Here is a 21,797-nt window from a genome sequence, read left to right as displayed (position 1 = left end):
GCCGCTTGCATGGAGCGGCTACCGGAGCGTCGCGAGGAGCGGGAAAGTCGGCGGAAGGTGAATATATAATTATTTTTTTTTTTTTAACATTAGATCCTTTTACTATTGATGCTACATCAATAGTAAAAACTTGGTCACACAGGGTTAATAGCGGTGGTAACGGAGTGAGTTACCAGCGGCATAACGCGGTCCGTTACCGCTGGCATTAACCCTGTATGAGCGGTGACTGTGGGGAGTATGGAGCGGGCGCCGGGCACTGACTGCAGGGGAGTAGGGTGGGACTAATCGGACTGTGGCCGTCGCTGATTGGTCGCGGCAGCCATGACAGGCAGCTGGCGAGACCAATCAGCGACTTGGATTCCATGACAGACAGAGGCCGGAACCAAGGAATATCCGTGACAGACAGAAGGACAGACAGACGGAAAGACGGAAGTGACCCTTAGACAATTATATAGTAGATAATTGTCTATGGGTACTTCCGTCTGTTTGCATCGGAAATCCAGCGTTGCTGATTGGTCACACCCACCGGCTGCGACCAATCAGCAACAGGCACAGTCTGTCCGCAAATTGGCCGCCCCCCTTCTCCCCTAAAGTCAGCGCCCACATAGCGTTTTAGCAGTCCGTTAAACCTATAATTGTGACCAACTTTTTACTATTGATGCTGCCTATGCACCATCAATAGTAAAAACATATAATGTTAAAATAATAGAATTAAAAAAATCATTATATTCTCACCTTCCGGCGTCCACGCCAGCCTTTCCCGCTATTCACGACGCTCCGGTCCCAAGAATGCATTGCAGCAATGACCCCAGATGGCGTAGCGGTCTCGCGAGACCACTACATGATCACAGGTTATTGCTGCAAGGCATTACTGGGAAAAGAAGCGTCGCGAGGAGCATCGCTAAAGGCCTGGGCTGGATCCGGGGGCCACCGGAAGGTGAGTATATAACTATTTTTAATTGTAATTATTTTAACAGGGATATGGTGCCCACATTGCTATATACTACGTGGGCTGTGTTTCATACTGCGTGGGCTCTGTTATATACTGTGTGGGCTGTGTTATATACTACGTCGCTGTGCTCTACACTACGTGGGCTGTGCTATATACTACGTGGCTGTGCTATATACTACGTGGCTGTTATATACTACATGAGCTGTGCTATATACTACGTGGGCTGTGCTATATACTGCGTGGGCTGTTTAATACTGCGTGGGCTGTGCTATATACTACGTGGGCTGTTATATACTGCGTGGGCTGTGCTATATACTACGTCGCACTGCAATATACTATGTGGCTGTGCTATATACTACGTGGGTGTGTTATATACTATGTAGCTGTGCTATATACTATGTGCCTGTGCTATATACTATGTGGCTGTGTTATATACTGCATGGACTGTGCTATATACTAGTGCCTGTGCTATATACTACGTAGCTGTGCTATATACTACATGGCTGCTATATACTACGTAGCTGTGCTATATACTATATGGCTGCTATATACTACGTGGCTGTGCTATATACTACCTGGGCTGTGTTATAAGCTACGTGGGCTGTGAGACTCTTTTGCCCGGGGCCCTCAAAAACCTGCAGCTGGCCCTGGCTTCAGTGATTGGTCGCGGCCGGCCCTGAACAATCAGTGACAGGCGCAGTTCAGCCGCAAATCGACGCAGAATTTGAACCACGCTTCGCTAATTGGTCGCGCCCGTCCGGCCGAATCCTATTATTCTGAAATCTTCATAAATAAACTACATACATATTCTAGAATACCCGATGCGTTAGAATCGGGCCACCATCAAGTATATGTGTCTCAATGACATTATATATATATATATATATATATATATACCTATACTATGTGTAGACATTAATTTTATCTATTCAATTCTAACCTGTCAGTGTAATTTTACTGTACACCGCACTGAATTGCCGGCTTTTCTTTAGAACACCGGTGTGTATTTCTCGCAAGTCACACTGATGGCCCGTGTGTAATCCGTATTTTTCTTGCCCCCATAGACTTTCATTGGCGAATATTTTGTGCAATACGCTGACAAACGCAGCATGCTGCGATTTTCTACGCACGCAAAATACAGCTGCGAAATATACGGCAGATAGGAGCTGCCCCATAGAGAATCATTGGTCCTCGTGCAATGCGTTGTTTTTGCGCCTCTCATACGTCCGTAAAACTCTCTTGTGTGACGCCGGCCTAATACAACACAATAAAAGGCTCAGGAAAGGAACCATGGCTCCCCCCAAAAAATAAATTGAACAAAACCCATGCTCCTGAAGTCAAAAGTCCCCCCTTCCCTTTGAGCCCCCCAGCGTGATGAAACTGCACTTAAAGACTACAGGAGTGGCATTGGTAGAACATACTTCACAATTTATGGGGTGTGTGTCTCCAGAAAAACAAGTTAGACACTAAAATTACAATTTACAACATTGCAGTGTCCACAGCATGCTTATTTCTGAAAAATAGCTGTGGGGTTAAAATAAATGGGAATACCCTATAGCAGGGGTGGGTAATTAATTTTCCTGAGGGGCCATATGAGACCATGACTGTTGTGGAGGGCCAAACTAATAGCTTGAAATTAATTCTACTCAATATTAATTTATTAATATTAATTGTATCACTTAATATTGAGCATAATTAAGTATGCTGACACCTCCCTATATGTTTGAAACCACACCAGCCCCTTATATACCACATGAGCCTCACACAGCCTACTACGTATGCGGCATGAGCCCCCACACAGCCTCCCTACATACGGCATGAGCCCCACACAGCCTCCTCATGTACAGCATGAGTCCCACACAGCCTCCCCATGTACAGCATGAGCCCCACACAGCCTCCCCATGTACAGCGTGAGCCCCACACAGCCTCCCCATGTACAGCATGAGCCCCACACAGCCTCCCCATGTACAGCATGAGCCCCATACAGCCTCCCCATGTACAGCATGAACCTCACAAAGCCTCCCCATGTACAGCATGAGCCCCACACAGCCTCCCCATGTACAGCATGAGCCCCACACAGCCTCCCCATGTACAGCGTGAGCCCCACACAGCCTCCCCATGTACAGCGTGAGCCCCACACAGCCTCCCCATGTACAGCATGAGCCCCACACAGCCTCCCCATGTACAGCATGAGCCCCATACAGCCTCCCCATGTACAGCATGAACCTCACAAAGCCACCCCATGTACAGCATGAGCCCCACACAGCCTCCCCATGTACAGCATGAGCCCCACACATCCTCCCCATGTACAGCATGAGCCCCACACAGCCTCCCCATGTACAGCATGAGCCCCACACAGCCTCCCCATGTACAGCGTGAGCCCCACACAGCCTCCCCATGTACAGCATGAGCCCCACACAGCCTCCCCATGTACAGCATGAGCCCCATACAGCCTCCCCATGTACAGCATGAACCTCACAAAGCCTCCCCATGTACAGCATGAGCCCCATACAGCCTCCCCATATACTGACTGAGCCCCACACAACCTCCCCACATATTGCACGGCAGTATACAGCCTTCCCATAGCCTCACCGTATGCAGCATGTCACCATAGCCTCCCCATGTGCAGCATGACACCCCCATAGCCTCCCCATGTGCAGCATGACACCCCAAAAAAAAAAATACATACTCACATCTGTTCAGTTCCCAGGCGCCCTGCTTCTGTTCCTGTCTCCGATGCGCTGACTCTCCGCAGTACACAGCTGACGTGATGACATGACGTCATCGCATCAGCTGTTTCACACACTGATTGGTAGAGGAAGTGGCCCCTCCTCCACCAATGCTGACTGACTGCGGTAGACAGCGAGTGAGTGGGTGGGCATGGTGCGGCCCGAGGACCTCTGTTTTTGGTCTACAAAAAAAGACAAGTGCTGAGAAACTGATGTGCAAAACTTTAAGGTTAAGTTCCCGAAATAAGCATTGGGTGTGTTTTTCACGCTGCATTTTTTCTATGTGCAGAAAAAAACGCAGTGTCTTAGGCTGGTTTCACACTTGAGTTGCTATGCGCTGTGGATGGCAGCATACTTCCTCCGTGAAGCTCCGCCCAGGCTCCGCCTACTGCATCCTGCATTTCCCTGCGTACCTATACACTGTGCTCCAAATTATTATGCAAATGATATTTTTCTCGGATTTTCCTAAATGGTCGGTGCAAATGACAGTCAGTCTAATAAAAGTCATCACCCGTTAGATCAGGGCTCCCCAACCTGTAGCTCGGGAGCCACATGTGGATCGCGGCCCCATGAATTGTGGCTCGCGACTGTCTGCCAGCTTGATGCATTATTTCTAGGTCTAGCAAACAGGTATGAAGACCACATCTCAAAATGATGAATTTTGTGAGTAGCCCTGCACAGAATTGCAGATCTAGATGCACATTTACTGGTCTTAGGGATTTATAATATAATAATAATAATAATAATAATTTTTATTTATATAGCGCCAACATATTCCGCAGCGCTTTACAAATTATAAAGGGGACTTGTACAGACAATAGACATTACAGCATAACAGAGATCACAGTTCAAAATAGATACCAAGAGGAATGAGGGCCCTGCTCGCAAGCTTACAAACTATGAGGAAAAGGGGAGACACGAGAGGTGGATGGTAACAATTGCTTTAGTTATTCGGACCGGCCATAGTGTAAGGCTCGGGTGTTCATGTAAAGCTGCATGAACCAGTTAACTGCCTAAGTATGTAGCAGTACAGACACAGAGGGCTAATAACTGCAGGTTTAGAGATGTTTTAGGTATGGTATGCTGGAGGTTTGTACTACCTGTTAGAGGAGGTGCTCAAAGCTGGATGTGACAGTGTGTTGGGAGAATACTGAATGGTGGTATTGTGGGAACCCCTGGATCTCAGTGTACTGCTCTGGAGTGATTTCTGTGGAAAAGCTTTGGTTATCATTATACCTCTAATGGGGGCTTTGGTTGACACTACTTTGAAGGGGGTGGGAGCTGGATGTGGCTCGCAACACTCTCTCAGTGCTGAATGTGGCTCGCGACCCTCTCTCTAAGCTGAATGTGGCTCTCAAGGTCAGAAAGGTTGGGGACCACTGCATTAGATTATACATTTTATTGAAGAAACCTCCCAATGATAACAGTATAATCTCCAAAATGAATAAAAACTCAAAACGCACTGTTCCAAATTACACAGTAGAATTTCTATACATTTGATATGTTTTAAAGAACTGAAAATGCTCATTTGTGGAATTTGCAGCAATAGGAGGTCACATTCACTGAACAAAACAGCTATTTAACTCCAAAACCTCCTAACAGGCCAAGTTACATGTTAACATAGGACCCCTTCTTTGATATCACCTTCACAATTCTTGCATCCATTGAACTTGTGAGTTTATGGAGAGTTTCTGCTTGTATTTCTTCCCTCCCAGAGCTGCTGTTTTGATTTGAACTGCCTCCTACCCTCATAGATCTTTTGCTTGATGATACCCCAAAGGTTCTCTGAACGGTTGAGGTCAGGTGAAGATGGTGGCCACACCGTGAGTTTATCTCCTTTTATGCCCATAGCAGCCAATGACTCAGATGTTTCTTTGCAGCATGAGATGGTGCATTGTCATGCATGAAGATGATTTTGCTGCTGAAGGCACGTTTCTGCTTTTTAGACCATGGAAGAAAGTTGTCAGTCAGAAACTCTAAATACTTTGCAGAGGTCATTTTCACACCTTCAGGAACCTTAAAGCGTCCTACCAGCTGTTTCCCCGGGATTCTGGCCCAAAATGTGACTCCTCCACCTCCTTGCTGACGTTGCATTCTTGTTGGGACATGGTGGCAATCCACCAACCATCCACTACTCCATCCATCTGGACCATCCAGGGTTGCTTGACACTCATCAGTAAACAAGACTATTTGGAAATTAGTGCTCATGTATGTCTGGGCCCACTTTAACCATTTCTGCTTGTGAACATTGTTTAAGGGTGGCTGAATATTAGGTTTATGCACCACAGCAAGCCTTTGAAGGATCCTACAGCTTGAGGTTCGAGGGACTCCAGAGGCATCAGCAGCTTCAAATAACTGTTTGCTTCTTTGTAATGGTATTTTGGCAGCTGCTCTCTTAATCCAATGAATTTGTCTGGCAGAAACCTTCCTCATTATGCCTTTATCAGCACGAACACGTCTGTGCTCAGATTCAGCCACAAATCTCTAACAGTACAATGATAACGCTTAAGGTTTAGGGAAATATCTAATGTTTTCATTCCTTGACCAAGGCATTGCACTATTTGATGCTTTTAGGGAGCAGAGATCCTTTTTCTTTCCCATGTTACTTGAAACCTGTGGCCTGCTTAATAATGTGGAACATCATTTTTAAGTAGTTTTCCTTTATTTTGAATCACCAGGAAAACAAATTATCACATGTTTAAGATTGATTTCAGTGATCCATTGAGCCCTGAGACACAATACCATCCATGAGTTTATTTGAAAAACAAAACAATTAAATCTTTATGACACTTAAATCCAATTTGCATAATAATTTGGAACACAGTGTATATAACATTGGGTATGCAGGGACATGCGTTGTATGCGGATGCGTCCGCATGCGGTGATTTGAGGTGTGTGGCGACCTCACGGAAATGCAAAATTTTGAGTTTCCGTGCGGTCGCCGCACACCTCAAATCGCCCAGCAGTAGGCAGAGCCTGGGCGGAGCTTCATGGAGGAAGTACAGTCATGGACAAAAATTTTGAGAATGAGACAAATATTAATTTTTCCAAAGTCTACTGCTTCATTTTTTCTAATGGCAATTTGCATATACTCCTGAATGTCAGAGTGATCAGCTTAACAGCAATTACTGTACTTGCAAAGTCAATATTTGCCCAGAAAATGAACTTTAACCCCCAAAACACATTTCAACATCATTGCAGTCCTGCCTTAAAAGGAGCAGCTAACATCGTTTTAGTGATTGATCCATTAACACAGGTGTGGGTTTTGATGAGGACAGGGTTGGCGATTACTCAGTCATGATTAAGTAAGAATGACATCACTGGACACTTTAAAAGGAGGCTGGTGCTTGGTATCATTGTTTCTCTTCAGTTAACCATGGTTATCTCTAAAGAAACACATGCAGCCATCATTGCACTGCACAAAAATGGCCTAACAGGGAAGAGTATCGCAGCTACAAAGATTGCACCTCAGTCAACAATCTATCGAATCATCAAGATCTTCAAGGAGAGAGCTTCCATTGTTGTCAAAAAGGCTCCAGGGCGCCCAACAAAGACCAGCAAGCGCCAGGACCGTATCTTAAAACTGTTTCAGCTGTGGGATCGGACTACCAGCAGTGCCGAGCTTGCTCAGGAATGGCAGCAGGCTGATGTGAGTGCTTCTGCACGCACTGTGAGGCGGAGACTCTTTGAGCAAGGCCTGGTTTCAAGGAGTGCAGCAAAGAAGCCACTTCTCTCCAGAAAAAACATCAGGGACCGACTAATATTCTGCAAAAGGTACAGGGAGTGGACTGCTGAGGACTGGGGCAAAGTCATTTTCTCTGATGAATCCCCTTTTCGATTGTTTGGGACATCTGGAAAACAACTTATTCGGAGAAGAAGAGGTGAGCGCTACCACCAGTCTTGTCTCATGCCAACTGTAAATCATCCTGAAACCATTCATGTGTGGGGTTGCTTCTCAGCCAAGGGAATCGGCTCACTCACAGTCTTTGCTTAAAAACACAGCCATGAATAAAGAATGGTACCAGAATGTCCTCCAAGAGCAACTTCTCCCAACCGTCCAAGAGCAGTTTGGCGCCCAACAATGCCTTTTCCAGCATGATGGAGCACCTTGCCATAAAGCAAAGGTGATAACTAAATGGCTCATGGAACAAAACATAGAGATTTTGGGTCCATGGCCTGGAAACTCCCCAGATCTTAATCCCATTGAGAACTTGTGGTCAATCATCAAGAGACGGGTGGACAAACAAAAACCAACAAATTCTGGCAAAATGCAAGCATTGATTATGCAAGAATGGACTGCTATCAGTCAGGATTTGGCCCAGAAGTTGATTGAGAGCATGCCAGGGAGAATTGCAGAGGTCTTGAAGAAGAAGGGTCAACACTGCAAATATTGACTTGCTGCATTAACTCATTCTAACTGTCAATATAGCCTATTGGTACTCATAATATGATTGCAATTATATTTCTGTATGTGATATAAACATCAGACAAACACTAATAAAAAACCAGAGGGCAGCAGATCATGTGAAAATATAATTTTGGTGTCATTCTCAAAAATTTTGGCCATGACTGTATGCTGCCATCCGCAGCGCACAGCAACGCAAGTGTGAAACCTGCCTGAGATTTCCAGCACAGCGGATTGCAATTCCCATTACTTATGCCGAAGTTGCATTTTGACATCTGCAACATGTAAATTTCTCTTGTAGCAGAAATGTATTTTATTAGAAAAATGGCAATCCTCTTGGTAAAGTTACGTTCCCATGATCAGTATTTGATGCATTTTTGATGCAGCAGATTTTCTTCACCAATTAGCTACATTAGGTTACTTAGGTTTTTTCATTGCATTTTTACTGTGCTTTTTTACATGTGTATTTCTTGTGGGGGTATTTTGTGCTTTTGTCTCTGTTTGGTTTGTCATGTTTTACATAAAGCTGCTTTGTTTTGGAAACATCCTGTTACTTAGCTCTCATAAAATGTTATAGATACACTCATACGCAGATTACACACACTTTTCCTCTGCGGAAAGGCGCTAAAAATTTTCTGCATCTCATTGAAGTCTACTGGAGAAATCTGCATATACAACAGAAAAACAAACTGCAGGTCAATTTCAGCAGGGTAAAAAAAACGCACTGTTGACATGAGATTGGCATAAATCTTAGGGTACTGTCACACTAAGCGACGCTGCAGCGATACCGACAACGATCCGGATCGCTGCAGCGTCGCTGTTTGGTCGCTGGAGAGCTGTCACCGCTCTGCTTTCCGGCCGCTGTGCTTACACAGGGCAGAGAAGCAGAGCGCCGAGGGACAGACAGCGGAAGGTAAGTATGTAGTGTTTTTTTTTTTTACTTTTACGCTGGTAACCAGGGTAAACATCGGGTTACTAAGCGCGGCCCTGCGCTTAGTAGCCCGATGTTTACCCTGGTTACCAGCAAAGACATCGCTGAATCGGCGTCACACACGCCGATTCAGCGATGTCAGCAGGAAGTCCAGCGACGAAATAAAGTGCTGGACTTTCTGCAGCGAACAACGACATCACAGCAGGATCCTGATCGCTGCTGTGTGTCAAACTGAACGATATCGCTAGCCAGGACGCTGCAACGTCACGGATCGCTAGCGATATCGTTTAGTGTGACGGTACCTTAACCCACTTTAGTGGGACTGTAAGGCTATGTGCACACGTTGCGGATTTACTGCGGATCCACAGCTTTTTTTCCCGTGCAGAAACGCTGCAGATCCTCAAGTGATTTACAGTACAATGTAAATCAATGGCAAAAAAAATGCTGTGCTAATGGTGCGGAAAATTCCGCACGGAAAAGCTGCGTATTAAAAAAGGAGCATGTCACTTCTTTTGTGCGGATCTGCAGCGTTTTTGTACCCATTCCATTATAGAAATCCGTAGGGGTAAAAACGCAGTAAATACGCAAAAAATCTGCAGTAAGGCTATGTGGACACGTTCAGGATTTCTTGCAGAAATTTCCTTAGCAAAACCGGACATTTTCTGCAAGAAATCAGCATGCTTTTTTTCCCCGCGTTTTTTTGCGCGTTTTTGACGTGTTTTTTTCCGGAGCTTCCCAATGCATTAAATAGCAGGAAAAACGCGAAAAATCCGCAAAATTGATGGACATGCTGCGTTTTTACCGCGATGCATTTTTTTCGCGGAAAAAGACGCATCATGTGCACAAAAATTGCGGAATGCATTCTAAATAATGGGATCCATACTGTAATGTATGCGGTTTTTATAGCGAAAAAAACGTGAAAAATCTGCAACGTGTGCGCACAGCCTAAATCCGCAGCAAATCCGCATCTGCGTTTTCTGCCAAGAGATGCAGAATCCGCACAAAAAATTCCAGAGGCGAATCCGCAATGTGTGCACATAGCCTAAAACGCTGCTGTCTTTGCGCATGTAAACAGAAAAAATGCATCACATACGCATTGTCGGAACATAGTCTAAGAATAACAGGACTTCCAACAGAACCTCTGCTGCAAGTGTGAACCGGCCCATATTAACAATTGGAAATATCTGTGTATTATATATTATCTAGTCATTTTTCATAAAATCATATTTAAACACTAATGAAAAAAAACAGCCTCAAGGGGGCACCCGGATTTGAACCAGGGACCTCTCGATCTGCAGTCGAATGCTCTACCACTGAGCTATACCCCCTTTGACAGTCTTTTGTTTTTTTCTAACCATCAAAATTTTCTGTTAAGGTAATTCTAACCACAGATGGTTAGATGGAACCCCTATGGTCAGCTGCTTTAGTATGGGGAAGGATGTAATCTATAGTCTGCCAATGAAAGCCATGCCATGCACAAATCTACAAGGAGGTTCCCACTATGGCACTATGACTTACGAAATCTTCCTTGTTTATTTCATCTATTCTGGTCGGCTTATCAGAATACCATACCGACCACAGACCAAGCACTTCTCACTTCTTTTACAAAACAGATGCTTTAACCCCTTTCTGACAATAGACGTACTATCCCGTCGAGGTGGGGTGGGCCCACCGACGGGATAGTACGTCATAGCTCACGGGGGGGGAGCGCGGCCGGGTGTCAGCTGACTATCGCAGCTGACATCCGGCACTATGTGCCAGGAGCGGTCACGGACTGCCCCCCGGCACATTAACCCCCGGAACACTGCGATCAAACATGATCGCAGTGTTCTGGTGGTATAGGGAAGCATCGCGCAGGGAGGGGGCTCCCTGCATGCTTCCCTGAGACCCTCGGAGCATCGCCCCCCTGGGGCAAAGTAAAAAAAAAATATTTCAATGTGTAAAAAAAAAAAAAATCTAAAATAAGTTAAAAAAAATGTATTGTTCCAATAAATACATTCCTTTATCTGAATAACAAACCAATAAAAGCACACATATTTAGTATCGCCGTGTCCGTAACGACCCCACCTATAAAACTATCCCACTAGATAACCCCTTCAGTGAACACCGTAAAAAAAAACGAGGCAAAAAACAACACTTTATTATCATACCGCCGAACAAAAAGTGGAATAGCACGCGATCAAAAAGGCAGATATAAAAAACCATGGTACCGCTGAAAACGTCATCTTGTGAGTGAGAAAAAAAAAACAGTTATAGTCCTTGGAATAAAGCGATGCAAAAATAATTATTTTTTCTATAAAATAGTTTTTATCGTATAAAAGCGCCAAAACATAAAAAAAAGATATAAATGAGGTATCGCTGTAAGGCCGGGATCACACACAGCGAGATACGGCCGAGTCTCGCACGTTAAAACCAAGCTTTGGCACTGGCACTCCAGAGTGGAGTGTGCGGCCGCATAGCAATACATGGAGCTGCACTCTCTGCTCCGGAGTGCCGGTGCCAGAGCTTGTTTTTAACCTGCGAGACTCGGCCGTATGTCGCTGTAGTGTGACTCCGGCCTAATCGTACTGACCCAAAGAATAAAAATGCTTTATCCATTTTACCAAACGGTATAAACGCCCCCCACAAAAGAAATTCTGAAATTCATGAATAGCTGGTTTTTGGTCATTCTGCCTCACAAAAATCGGAATAAAAAGCGATCAAAAAATGTCACATGCCTGAAAATGTTACCAATAAAAACGTCACCTCGTCCCGTAAAAAACAAGACCTCACATGACTCTGTGGACCAAAATATGGAAAAAGTATAGCTCTCAAAATGTGGTAACGCAAAAAAATATTTTTTGCAATAAAAAGCGTCTTTTAGTGTGTGACAGCTGCCAATCATAAAAATCCGCTAAAAAACCCGCTATAAAAGTAAATCAAACCCCCCTTCATCACCCCCTTAGTTAGGGAAAAATAATAAAATTTAAAAAAATGTATTTATTTCCATTTTCCAATTAGGGTTAGGGCTAGGGTTGGGGCTAGGGTTGCGTCTAGGGTTGGGGTTGGGGTTAGGGTTACTTTTACGGTTGGGATTAGGGTTAGGGGTGTGTCAGGGTTAGGGGTGTGGTTAGGGTTATGGTTGGGATTAGGGATAGGGGTGTGTTTGGGTTAGTGTTTCAGTTAGAATTTGGGGTTTCCACTGTTTAGGCACATAAGGGGCTCTCTAAACGCGACATGGCGTCCGATCTCAATTTCATCCAATTCTGCGTTGAAAAAGTAAAACAGTGCTCCTTCCCTTCCGAGCTCTCCCGTGCGCCCAAACAGGGGTTTACCCCAACATATGGGCTATCAGCGTACTCAGGACAAATTGGACAAATTCTGGGGTCCAATTTCTCTTGTTGCCCTTGGGAAAATAAAAATTTGGGGTGCTAAAAAAACATTTTTGTGGGACAAAAATGATTTTTTTTATTTTCACCGCTCTGCGTTATAAACTGTAGTGAAATACTTGGGGGTTCAAAGTTCTCACAACACCTCTAGATAAGTTCCTTGGGGGGGGTCTAGGTTCCAATATGGGGGCACTTGTGGGGGATTTCTACTGTTTAGGTACATCAGGGCCTCTGCAAATGCAACATGACGCCTGCAGACCAATCCATCTAAGTCTGCATTCCAAATGGCGCTCCTTCCCTTCCGAGCTCTGCCATGCGCCCAAACGGTGGCTCCCCCCCACATATGGGGTATCAGCGTACTCACGACAAATAGGACAACAACTTTTGGGGACCAATTTCTCCTGTTACCCTTGGGAAAATACAAAACTGGGGGCTAAAAAATAATTTTTGTGGAAAAAAAAGAATTTTTATTTTCACGGCTCTGCGTTATAAACTGTAGTGAAACACTTGGGGGTTCAAAGCTCTCACAACACATCTAGATAAGATCCTTAGGGGGTCTACTTTCCAAAATCGTGTCACTTGTGGGGGGTTTCAATGTTTAGGCACATCAGGGGCTCCCCAATGCAACAAGGCGTCCCATCTCAATTCCAGACAATTTTGCATTGAAAAGTCAAACGGCGCGCCTTCCCTTCCGAGCTCTGCCATGCACCCAAACAGTAGTTTAGGCCCAAATATGGGGTATCAGCGTACTCAGGGTAAATTGCACAACAACGTTTGGGGTACAATTTCTTCTGGTAACCTTGGGAAAATAAAAAATTGGGGGCGAAAAGTTCATTTTTGTGAAAAAATATTTTTTATTTTTACGGTTCTACATTATAAACGTCTGTGAAGCACTTAGTGGGTCAAAGTGCTCACCACACATCTAGATAAGTTCCTTAGGGGGTCTACTTTCCAAAATGGTGTCACTTGTGGGGGCTTTCAATGTTTAGGCACATTAGTGGCTCTCCAAACCCAACATGACGTCCCATCTCAATTCCAGCCAATTTTGCATTGAAAAGTCAAATGGCGCACCTTCTCTTCCAAGCTCTGCCATGCGCCCAAACATTGGTTTACCCCCACATATGGGGTATCCGGGTACTGAGGACAAATTGTACAACAACTTTTGGGGTCCATTTTCTCCTGTTACCCTTGGTATAATAAAACAAATTGGAGCTGAAGTAAATTTTTGTTGAAAAAAAATTAAATGTTCATTTTTTTTAAACATTCCAAAAATTCCTGTGAAACACCTGAAGGGTTAATAAACTTCTTGAATGTGGTTTTGAGCACCTTGAGGGGTGCAGTTTTTAGAATAGTGTGACACTTGGTTATTTTCTATCATATAGACCCCTCAAAATGACTTCAAATGAGATGTGGTCCCTAAAAAAAAAGATGTTGTAAAAATGAGAAATTGCTGGTCAACTTTTAACCCTCATAACTCCCTATCAAAAAAAATTTGGTTCAAAAATTGTGCTGATGTAAAGTAAACATGTGGGAAATGTTACGTATTAAGTATTTTATGTGACATATCTCTGTGATTTAATTGCATAAAAATTCAAAGTTGGAAAATTGCGGAATTTTCAAAATTTTCGCCAAATTTCCATTTTTTTCACAAATAATATCAAAGTAATAAGTAATATCAAAGAAATTTTACCACTATCATGAAGTACAATATGTCACGAGAAAACAATGTCAGAATCACCGGGATCCGTTGAAGCGTTCTAGAGTTATAACCTCATAAAGGGACAGGGTCAGAAATGTAAAAATTGGCCCGGTCATTAACGTGCAAACCACCCTTGGGGGTAAAGGGGTTAAAGAAAGACTGTTTTTTCCCCACAAAGAAAAAAAGATATATGAAAGAAAAAAAAGGAATATCGACAATATATGATAAAAAGACACTTTTTTAAAATAATTTTGTCCAGCATGAAAAGTTCCGAAATTTACGGTACGGTATTTGCCTTCATTCTTGTAAGTTAACCCTCTGCTTTTCACTAGTCTATTTGCCATCAGATGAATTGATAAAATGTACCCATTTGGAGTACTGACACTGACAGTGAAAGTGTCAGTAGCTGCCTCCTCCCTGGGTGTTGAAATTATCACAACAATCTCCTGCAGCACTTTATGCCAAGAGTTAGGGCTCCTACTCACTTGCGCAAGACTCGGATGAGGCAATACCCGGCACTGCACCCCGCACTCAGGAGTGGAGCGTGCGGCTCCATGTATTCCTATGCGGCTGCACGCTCCAATCTGAGTGCCGGCAGCAGCGCCGGGTATTAACATCTGAGACTCATCCAAGTCTCGCGCAAGTGAGTAGGAGCCCCTAGGGTGCAGTCACATGGCCATATAACTCGGGCGAGGATCGCAATGCAATTCTTGGACTGGCTGTCCGCTCTGCCAACCGAGCGTGACAGCATGTATTTCTATACAGCTGACACACTCGGATCGGAAGAGCCGACGGCCAGTCTGAGCATTGGGTTGCGATCCTCGTCCAAGTAATACTGTCATCTGACTCTTAGGCCGGGATCACACATGCGAGAAACACGTCCGTGTCTTGCATGTGAAATCCAAGCTCTGGTGCCGGCACTGTGGAGCGGAGCGTGAGGCTCCTTGTGTTGCTATGCGGCCGCACGCTCCGCTCCACAGTGCCGGCGCCAGAGCTTGGATTTCACATGCGAGACATGGACGTGTTTCTCGCATGTGTGATCCCGGCCTTAGTGAGATGCAAGTGATGACCTGACTCTTTCATTGCCATCATGTGTACTCCAAATGAGTATGTACTGATATAAATACAGCTGAAGGCAGGCACATAGATTGGAGAAAAGCAGGAGTTAGGAAGGTATTTACATGCAAGTCTTTTTGTTACAGGAATGCAGACAAATTCCCTAATAAAGTTACATTCAAAGTTTCATATATTTCAGTGCTGAACAAAGTTTTTAAAAACAAGTAATACAAGTTTCCTTACATTTTAATTTGCTCTGGTTATTAAGGCCTAGAAAGCCTGTAGGGGGAAGAGGTTAAAGAGTTGTCCACTGCTAGATATTGATGACCCATCTTGCACTCCCCACTATCTATTAGCAGCTGAGACATCCGCTGGATGAAAACAATGTATTTGTACAATCTATTGTCCGCTTGTGGAACAGCTTGTATCCATGTAAAAGTGAACTCTCATTATGACAAGTCTGCATTTTATAAAAAAAAAAATGTCAGAGCAGCAAAAAAAACACCAGTGTTGGAATACAACAAATTAACCTCCTTAAAAGTTTTGTAAGTAAGGTGCATAAACAATGCATCATAACCTAAAAAGTAACATTTGGCCACATAAATATTTTTTTTTTTGCACCCCCAACATTCAGCTAACTGAAGGGCCTTTGGCAATTATTGAGTCCCCTTCATTGTATACCAGGCACAGCTCTGTACATCTAATTATAGCACCTGTACCATGTAGTACTGGTCAATTTTATTTATGTGAATGGGACTGAGCTGTAATACCAGGCACCGCCACTATACAATGTATGGTGCTGTGCTGGGTAAATAATGAAGGCTGATGTGGCACTCAGGAGAAGCACTGCTGGTACCTGTCTGTGGCTGCTGGGGGTAGGATAGGACAAACAAAAAAATTCCATTCATTTCACTAAAAAAAGAAAAAAAAAAAAAACAAATAGAGAACTTGATTCACCCTATGTATGGTAATGTTGGAATGTCATCAAACAGGATTCTAAAGCACTTCATTCATTTCTACTCTTTCCACAAGTGAAGGATGTATGAGAAAGTTTGGTGAGCAAAGTTCACCCAATTCAGCCAAAAAACAAGCAGCTTCCATACAGCTTGTTCAAAAGATAGGATTAAACGAAATCTTTTCCAATACAGAATTTACAACTGAAATATAAAGCTGTGAAGGGGGCACCCGGATTTGAACCAGGGACCTCTCGATCTGCAGTCGAATGCTCTACCACTGAGCTATACCCCCTTGATGACCTAGACACCTTTTTCCCTCATAAATTTTTTCAAGACATTGAGAAACTAAAATGTGTCGAAGATTCCAGGGCACTCAGGCCGATCAGAGAGCAGAGGGGGCTCCCTCCCTTTGCTTCTCTGCTAAATAATGAGATCTAGATATATCACCGTATTTAGGGGGTAAAGTACAGGGAGCAGTGCGGTGCTGAGTGTCAAAGACAGAATAAGCGGACGCCCGGTACCGATCGCACGTGCACAGTCTGATAAAATGGCAAATTCGCCATGACGTATCCATAAGTCGGTAAGTACTAGTCGACCATGACGTATGGATACGTCCAGTGTCAGAAAGGGGTTATAGCACCACTCCAGTGTGTTTTTTTATTGCAGCTAGTGATGAGCTGACTAGTCGCAAATCATCTAGCTGCGGCAAGTCAAACACTAACAAATACTCGGAGACCACCTGAGCGTGCTCAGGAAAACACAAGCAACGAGTACATTCGCTCATCACTAATTGCAGCGCTTTAGAGAGTTTCTAATCTAAGTTCCCTGCCCCTACTCATACTAACCAGCCATGGTCTTCACCTTCTATCACCACCACTCCCGTCAGCCTCCAGCAGTTTGTGACCTGCCGGATCGCTGCAGTGTTTGCTGGGTGAGCTGCAAGTGACTTTTCAATGCAAGTCTATGAGAGCCTCGTTCTGGCTCTCATAGACTTATATTGAGAGCTTGTAACCGTTACTTCCGGCTAGTCAGAAGTTGTGATCACTAGATAGATGGTCCCAATAAAAGGTGAAAATGCTAGCGGTTAAGTATAAAACTATGGGCTGGTACCTTAGATTAAAAACACCATTCCAGCCCTGGAAAAAAAATGCTGGAATGATGCACACAGATTTAATCAGAATAGAGAAAATACCCCTGGGAGACAAGGTATAAAGTCCCTAGGATAAATGCGTGATAACTTATGCAACATACCTCCTAGTGAATAACACATTTTCTTTTGTTGTTTTTCATACACACTTATAAATGTACTATTGAAGAAAAACAGGTGCTTCAAGGGGGCACCCGGATTTGAACCAGTGACCTCTCGATCTGCAGTTGAATGCTCTACCACTGAGCTATACCCCCTTGATGACCTAGTCACCTTTTTCTCTCATAAATTTTTTCAGGACATTGAGAAACTAAAATGTGTAGACCATTCCAGGGTACTCACTGTTGTGTGGGAATCTCTGGAAGACACAATCGTGGGGCCCTCTGCAGCAGATACTACTGTTATAACTGTTGTAGTAAGGCTGATAAGATTGTGGGGGCATCTGGGGCAGACACTGTTGTGGGGGCATATGCAGCTAACAGTGTTGTGGTTAGGAATATCATTTTTATTTAGGGGGGCATCTGAAGCACTGTTGTGGCAAAGCAGATAATATTGTGGGGTCTGTGCGCACACTGTTATGATGGAACTGATAATACTGTGGGGGCATGTGTGCGCACACTATTGTGGTGAGGCGGGTAGGATTGTTGGGGCATATGTGCACGCACTGTTGTGGTGAGGCAGGTAGGATTGTTGGGGCATGTGTGCACACACTGTTGTGGTGAGGCAGGTAGGATTGTTGGGGCGTATGTGCACGCACTGTTGTGGTGAGGCAGGTAGGATTGTTGGGGCGTATGTGCGCGCACTGTTGTGGTGAGGCAGGTAGGATTGTTGGCGTATATGAGCGCGCACTGTTGTGATGAGGCAGGTAGGATTGTTGGGGCGTATGTGCACACAATATTGTGATGAAGCAAATAGGATTGTTGGGGCATGTGTGCACACACTGTTGTGGTGAGGCAGGTAGGATTGTTGGGGCATATGTGCGCACACTTTTGTGGTGAGGCAGGTAGGATTGTTGGGGCATATGTGCGCACACTGTTGTGGTGAGGCGGGTAGGATTGTTGGGGCATGTGTGCACACACTGTTGTGGTGAGGCAGGTAGGATTGTTGGGGCATATGTGCGCACACTGTTGTGGTGAGGCGGGTAGGATTGTTGGGGCATGTGTGCACACACTGTTGTGGTGAGGCGGGTAGGATTGTTGGGGCATATGTGCACGCACTGTTGTGGTGAGGCAGGTAGGATTGTTGGGGCATATGTGCACGCACTGTTGTGGTGAGGCAGGTAGGATTGTTGGCGTATATGAGCGCGCACTGTTGTGATGAGGCAGGTAGGATTGTTGGGGCGTATGTGCACACAATATTGTGATGAAGCAAATAGGATTGTTGGGGCATGTGTGCACACACTGTTGTGGTGAGGCAGGTAGGATTGTTGGGGCATATGTGCGCACACTTTTGTGGTGAGGCAGGTAGGATTGTTGGTGCATATGTGCGCACACTGTTGTGGTGAGGCGGGTAGGATTGTTGGGGCATGTGTGCACACACTGTTGTGGTGAGGCAGGTAGGATTGTTGGGGCATATGTGCGCACACTGTTGTGGTGAGGCGGGTAGGATTGTTGGGGCATGTGTGCACACACTGTTGTGGTGAGGCGGGTAGGATTGTTGGGGCATATGTGCACGCACTGTTGTGGTGAGGCAGGTAGGATTGTTGGGGCATATGTGCACGCACTGTTGTGGTGAGGCAGGTAGGATTGTTGGCGTATATGAGCGCGCACTGTTGTGATGAGGCAGGTAGGATTGTTGGGGCGTATGTGCACACAATATTGTGATGAAGCAAATAGGATTGTTGGGGCATGTGTGCACACACTGTTGTGGTGAGGCAGGTAGGATTGTTGGGGCATATGTGCGCACACTGTTGTGGTGAGGCGGGTAGGATTGTTGGGGCATATGTGCACACACTGTTGTGGTGAGGCAGGTAGGATTGTTGGGGCGTATGTACGCGCACTGTTGAGGTGAGGCAGGTAGGATTGTTGGCGTATATGAGCGCGCACTGTTGTGATGAGGCAGGTAGGATTGTTGGGGCGTATGTGCACACAATATTGTGATGAAGCAAATAGGATTGTTGGGGCGTATGTGCACACACTGTTGTGGTGAGGCAGGTAGGATTGTTGGGGCATGTGTGCACACACTGTTGTGGTGAGGCAGGTAGGATTGTTGGGGCGTATGTGCACGCACTGTTGTGGTGAGGCAGGTAGGATTGTTGGGGCATATGTGCGCGCACTGTTGTGGTGAGGCAGGTAGGATTGTTGGCGTATATGAGCGCGCACTGTTGTGATGAGGCAGGTAGGATTGTTGGGGCGTATGTGCACACAATATTGTGATGAAGCAAATAGGATTGTTGGGGCATGTGTGCACACACTGTTGTGGTGAGGCAGGTAAGATTGTTGGGGCATGTGTGCACACACTGTTGTGGTGAGGCAGGTAGGATTGTTGGGGCGTATGTGCGCACACTGTTGTGGTGAGGCAGGTAGGATTGTTGGCGCATATTTGCGCACACTGTTGTGGTGAGGCAGGTAGGATTGTTGGGGCATATGTGCACGCACTGTTGTGGTGAGGCAGGTAGGATTGTTGGGGCATATGTGCGCACACTGTTGTGGTGAGGCGGGTAGGATTGTTGGGGCATGTGTGCACACACTGTTGTGGTGAGGCAGGTAGGATTGTTGGCGTATATGAGCACGCACTGTTGTGATGAGGCAGGTAGGATTGTTGGGGCGTATGTGCACACAATATTGTGATGAAGCAAATAGGATTGTTGGGGCGTATGTGCACACACTGTTGTGGTGAGGCAGGTAGGATTGTTGGGGCGTATGTGCGCGCACTGTTGTGGTGACGCAGGTAGGATTGTTGGGGCATGTGTGCACACACTGTTGTGGTGAGGCAGGTAGGATTGTTGGGGCATATGTGCGCGCACTGTTGTGGTGAGGCAGCTGGATTGTTGGCGTATATGAGCGCGCACTGTTGTGATGAGGCAGGTAGGATTGTTGGGGCGTATGTGCACACAATATTGTGATGAAGCAAATAGGATTGTTGGGGCATGTGTGCACACACTGTTGTGGTGAGGCAGGTAGGATTGTTGGGCTTATGTACGCACACTGTTGTGGTGAGGCAGGTAGGATTGTGGTGGATGTCTCAGGCAGACTGTTAGGCCGGGTTCACACTTGCCAGTGCAATGTAAGTAACTTGCATCAATTCCTGGCACTGCCGCTGGCGGTTCGGACCGGAGTGTTTAGCTGCATAGAAATACATGCAGCCACACACACTCCGGTCCTGAGTGCCAGCGGCAGTGCTGGGTATTGATGCAAGTTTCTCGCATTAGGCTACTTTTTCAGTGCATCCGCTGTCCAGTCTAAAGTCCGGGGAGGAGAAGGCGGAGTTCTGGCCGCGCATGCATGGTAGAAAATGGACCGCCAAAATACGACGGATCCGGTGCACGACGTACGCAACGTATGGCCATCCGTCGGCAATACAAGTCTATGGGCAAAAACCGCATCCTGCGGGTACATTTGCAGGATTAGTTTTTTGCCCAAAACGACGGATTGTGAAGGATGCCAAAAAACGCTAGTGTGAAAGTAGCCTTACACTCGCAAGTGTGAACCCGGCCTTATTATGAGTCACATAATGTGTTCTATGCATCTGCAGCAGTCACTGTTGTGGTGGGGCAGATAAGATTTTGGGGTGCATGTTAACTGCATATTTTAAAATACTGTATTACCTAATTTTAAAAAGAATGCAGCAAAGATACTACAAAATGTGATCACTAGTGATGAGCAGGTGTACTCGTTGCTCGGGTTTTCCCGAGCACGCTTGGGGGTCCTCCAAGTACTTATGACTGCTCGGAGATTTAGTTTTCTTTGCAGCAGCTGATTTACAGCTATTAGCCTGCTTGATTACATGTGGGGATTCCCTAGCAACCAGGCAACCCCCACATGTACTCAGCCTGGCTAATAGCTGTAAATCATTCAGCTGAGGAGATGAAAACTATATCTCCAAACAGTCATAAATACTCGGAGGTCACCCGAGCAAAGAGTACACTGGCTCATCACTAGTGATCACCAGCAAGAAAAATAGTCCCAAAACAAAACAGTTACTCACCCTCCTCGGGTCCAGCGCTGTCTCTCCGTTTCTGCTCATGTGTCCACCACCCAACCTTATGGGGTATGACTATGTACAAATTTCTTGTAAAGGAGGTAGTCTCAACGACCGTTAAAATATTCACAAAAATTTCTAAGTGAGTAAAAGTGTATTAAGGTACCTTCACACTCAGCGACGCTGCAGCGATACCGACAACGATGTCGATCGCTGCAGCGTCGCTGTTTGGTCGCTGGAGAGCTGTCACACAGACAGCTCTCCAGCGACCAACGATCCCGAGGTCCCCGGGTAACCAGGGTAAACATTGGGTTACTAAGCGCAGGGCCGCTTCTCTGCACTCCTCCTGCACTGGCTGTGAGCACAGCGGCCGGAAAGCAGAGCGGTGACGTCACCGCTCTGCTTTCCGGCTGA

The 21,797-nt window shown here is 45.5% G+C and overlaps 2 non-coding genes across 2 annotated transcripts; both read right to left on the bottom strand.

The window, feature by feature from the left end:
• Positions 1 to 10,273: 10,273 nt before the first annotated feature.
• TRNAC-GCA (transfer RNA cysteine (anticodon GCA)) lies at positions 10,274 to 10,345 on the bottom strand. Its single transcript has one exon. It is a non-coding gene; the product is annotated as a tRNA-Cys (tRNA).
• A 5,971-nt stretch (positions 10,346 to 16,316) lies between these two features.
• Positions 16,317 to 16,388, bottom strand: TRNAC-GCA (transfer RNA cysteine (anticodon GCA)). The gene has a single exon. It is a non-coding gene; the product is annotated as a tRNA-Cys (tRNA).
• Positions 16,389 to 21,797: the final 5,409 nt, after the last annotated feature.

This window comes from Ranitomeya imitator, chromosome 2 (assembly GCF_032444005.1).
Source record: "Ranitomeya imitator isolate aRanImi1 chromosome 2, aRanImi1.pri, whole genome shotgun sequence".
In the NCBI taxonomy this organism is placed as follows: domain Eukaryota; kingdom Metazoa; phylum Chordata; class Amphibia; order Anura; family Dendrobatidae; genus Ranitomeya; species Ranitomeya imitator.
This window is presented reverse-complemented; position numbering and strand designations above follow the sequence as displayed.